General features: G+C 38.6%; 1 long non-coding RNA gene across 2 annotated transcripts; it reads right to left on the bottom strand.

Moving 5' to 3' along the window:
- Positions 1–846: 846 nt before the first annotated feature.
- Positions 847–4,120, bottom strand: LOC121319336. Of its 2 annotated transcripts, none has more exons than XR_005950694.1 (4): positions 4,098–4,120; positions 3,077–3,149; positions 2,384–2,457; positions 847–1,561 (listed from the first exon to the last, which is right to left on the bottom strand). It is a non-coding gene; the product is annotated as an uncharacterized LOC121319336 (long non-coding RNA). The 2 variants fall into 2 exon arrangements; XR_005950695.1 differs by lacking the exon at positions 4,098–4,120 and adding an exon at positions 3,613–3,970.
- Positions 4,121–4,367: the final 247 nt, after the last annotated feature.

Below are 4,367 nucleotides of genomic sequence, written 5' to 3'. Positions count from 1 at the left end.
TTTAGTGGCTATCTTGACTGTACATTTTTTTTTTTTAATTAAATCTGATACAGACTAATACACCCAACAAGTGTCTTATGATCATTGCGGCCATCTCCAACCAGCGACGGAAAGTGACTCCAGCCCCTCTGAAACACCTTGCTTTCCAGCCCCCCCAGCCGCCCCCACGTTCAAAAGCAGCACTTTAATCTAATTTTATTTCCAGTCCCTGTCACCTGTTTTGGTTTTTGTTTGATTTTATTTAACTAATGTTTGTAAATTTGAAAATAAACTAAAAATAAATGTGTTTTCTTCTCGCTACTTTTCGCTAGTGTTGTGTATTGGGTGCTGCTGTCACTCCAGCTGCAGAAACTGTGGATCAGTATTTTAACTGCATCTGTGGCACTGACAGTTTCCATCTATCTGTTTATTTATAAATATTAATACTTCAGGTGCTGGTGATGTTGCAGTTGATTATCAGTCGATCCAAAAAAGCTGTGTATTGCATCGCCTTTAGTGCACTTACTGTACAACCCTGAGCTGCATGTCGGTATCTACTCTATTGAAATGTACAAGGTGATGTACAGTTTGGTGATTTAAAGCTTAAATGACAAGCAGGGAGTTTGCATGGTACAGTTGAGTGTGCATTTCTGTTTTGGAAGTGTATGTAGGTTTAAAGTGAAGCTTGGATTCCACCAATCACTTTTATTACTTCTCCTCTGTTAAAATAGTTTAAATCTTACTGACTTGCTAGCAGGTGAATCTACTAGTCCTTGTCAGTGTCAGTTTAGGAGTTGGAAATGCATTCAAATGTCTGTATTGTTTCTTTGAAAATACACAAAAAAAAAAAAAAAACAAAAGGCCTTGCAAACCACACTTTGTTTATTTTGTTTGCCCACAGTATTATGTTAAAATAGCAGTCAGCTTGTTACCAGTTTTGTCTAGCACTGGGCTAATGAATACGCCCAGATATACTTCCTATCATTCTTAAGATGAAACCAGAAGGAAAAGAGGAGAATGATCAGTCCAATCACAAGTCACACTAAATGGTAATGAATCAATATTCAAAAGGGTGGTTTTTATTTTTTATTTTTTTGATGACTAATTTAACCCAATTTCAATGTCCTGTGATCCTACTGTAACTCATAAATAACCTAAATATGCAAATGTTACATAACTGGCTCTTTGTTAGGGTGCTTGGATTCTGTATTTTATGCCAGAGCAAAAGAAGCCAGCTGATAAAGAATATTTGTTTTCCTTTTATTTAATAAACAGTCAACCCTGTTTACAGTGATTGCTGACTGGACTTGAACTTTTTACCGTAATTAATAATGGTGTCTCTTCAATGTGAGTGTGGAAGCTGCCTCACATACTTTGAGCTCTTTCATTCTGGAGCTGAAGAGACGGGTCTTCTCAATCTGACTTCCTTCCCCTCTGGCTCGCTCCTCTTGACCGCGGGATTCTCTGTCTCTGTGCCCTCCAGCCAGCACTTCTCTGCGTTTCAAGCACGGCTATTCCACAGTATCACCATGAGCACCAGCGTCAGAACCGCTCTCTCTGCTACAGTCTGAAATCAAGTTCCCTATATGAGGAATACAGAATGTCACACCCCTAGATTGCCAGGCTGAGATGAAAAATTGGTTCAAAATGTAACACTGTAATCTGTAGTTTTCTTTTGGTGGTGGTGGGGGGGGGTGTTAAGGCAGAACAGATATTTTCAAATCCCTGATTCCTGTTATCTTTTAAAACGGGTGTCCAGTCACAGTGCTGGAGGGTTAGAACAAAGACCAGGAGTGGGAAGGCCAGCTTTTGCCAGCCGTGTCTTAAAAATTACAATGAAATGAGCTTAACGAACCACAGTGAAAAGATAATTGCATGTAAGAGACAACTTGTGGAATGCAACATAAAGCTTTAGGCTTTTAGAAGGTCTAGTGCCAATTTTCAGTCCACCTGTATGGGGGGAAAAACCTTTTTTTTTTTAATGTAATAATGTGCTGGCAGGGGAAAGGCGTTAGATTAAGACTCTGCTATTTAGAAATACATCACTCAGTGAAATAAGATGCTTTAATCCCTTGACGTTCTTGCAGTTGTTCTATCTCATTTTAGCTACAATAGCCTTGGGTAAAAAGGCCAGTGAAATTAAAGGCTGAGTTTATGAAGGGCTGAACAGCTGCAGTCTAGCCTCTTGGACCAGGCTCTCTGTGACCACAGCCACCTTTATCCAGTGCTGGATTTCCAAAGAGGGTGTTTTATTGGAGTGATGACCATGTCTACTTGACTTAGTTTCTAATAGATTTACGCAACCTTCATAGAGATGTTTCTGGTATGATTGTAGAAAAAACAGTCCAATAGTTTTACAATAAAATCTGCAATAACAAACTATTCACACTGTTTAAGCGCTTACCTGGAGTTAGTTTCGATGGGATGATGCAGCACACAAAGGGAGTTGAACTTTGTCAGCAGCTTGTTCAGGTTTTCCTGATTTAAAGTAAAATATGACCTGGATGAATCTTTCCATAAAACTTAACAAACAACAATTAAATGTTTACACAGGTAACCACCACAGCTTTATTTATTATTAAACCACCCCCTCTTTTTTTCTGTAGCCTACAATTAGCTTGGCCATATTGAAAATGTCTCCGCTTTCATCACAAGACCTAAAGCAGATATAGACCACATGTGAAAAAAGAAAGTCTTCATTCTAAATCAAGTCATGGTACATAGATCTGAACTAACCAATTAAGCTGCACACTTACCAGTCTGTTTGTTTTGTTTATAAATCGTTAGCTGACGATTTCGAGAGTAGAGTTAGCACAGACTTAAAGTGATGTTCATGCATTAAACGACGTAAACATCACTGCAAGTCTTAACTGCCTCATTCTCAGCAGAAGGGAAAGCACAGCTCCTTTTGTACAAAACCATAGACTTCAGTCTTACAGGAAAACAAGGTCAATGCTAAGGTGCAACAATTCACCACAAGACAAAACAACCCGGCCACATGCTCTATTTACAACTGAACTTTACACATGCTCTATTTACAACTGAACTTTACTGAGCAGAACCGCTGTCTGCACTGCAGTGCTGGACTGGGCATTACCTTAAGAAGCTGTGGGACAGGCTGTTAAGCTTCTTAAGTTTCCTCTTGACTCATGTATTTGGTCGCTCACCAGCTACAAAAACAGAAAAAAAAACATCTATATTAAGCCATTGCCTAATATCCACGAGACAAGTTTCTAGAAACGTGTCCTGCCACCTTCTTGAGCAAATTGTTATCGTTTAATATTAATAAAAAATAAAAATCCTGAAGAGAGGATACTCTTGTTTCTGTTTTCCAGTGATTTGTCCAGTTTGTTTAGCAGTTGATCCAAACTTAAAATTCTTCAGTATGACATAGCCTGCGACATGCATACCACTGTCCTAATTATAAACCAGCCTCAACTGGGATAAATCTCATTCAAGAAAGTTCCCTATCTGCAATAAAGTTTATTTAGGTCTCTTGACAAAACAACAAAAATGCAATTTCATGACGGAAGTGAAAATAATTGAAGTTAATCCTGTAATCAGCACACCACACACTACAGTGTATGGAATACCTATGGCATTGCCCAGTACGCTGGTCACCATGCAGTTTACCTTATTCCAGGGTGATTGCCACTTCCACTGTCCTTGAAGGGTAAAAACTGTTTTGTTTTTGTTTTTTTGTGTGTCTAGAACCCTGTAAAAGGAACCAGCGTTTCATCACTTACACTTGAGAAGGAAAAACATTATTATTCGGACAGGGTGGTGCATTTTGCAGGGAGCAGCTGAAATGAATCCTGTTTCAATTCTACACGCAACGACATAATCCCGTTTCATTCTTACTGTACACTGTCAGACCCAGTAACAGTACATGTAAATCAGTAGGTTTTACACAAGAGTTTGAAATTACAGTTAGGCTAGCACTCAAGAATTATTTACAAACTTTTTTTTTTTAAAAAACAGACATTTTATGCCCATTTTAAACTGTTAATTTACGTAACGGGGTTAGTTTTTCGGTTATGTCGCGCGCGTACGCACATAGTGCAAAACTATATATATATAGATATATATATATATAATATATATATATCTAAGACTACCTTGGAAAGGCATGGTCCAGGAGCACTTTATCTCCTTGGAAAGGCATGGTCCAGGAGGGCTAGCAGCACTTTCTCGCTTATTCCCAGGGAAGGCACCTTCCCCGATCTGGGTCATATCCAAACATTGACATGTTCACGGCTGTGGATTCGCCCTAAGAACTCTGGAAGACAAATCTAGTTACAAAAGAAATACCATAATTTTTTTTTTAAAAAACCGACACTCCACGATTCAGATAATCTAAGTCTAAACAACATAAACGTGATAATAAT

Source organism: Polyodon spathula, chromosome 8 (genome assembly GCF_017654505.1).
Source record: "Polyodon spathula isolate WHYD16114869_AA chromosome 8, ASM1765450v1, whole genome shotgun sequence".
NCBI classification, from domain to species: Eukaryota; Metazoa; Chordata; class Actinopteri; order Acipenseriformes; family Polyodontidae; genus Polyodon; species Polyodon spathula.
Note: the sequence above shows the minus strand (reverse complement) of the source record. Positions and strands in the feature narration are given on the sequence as shown.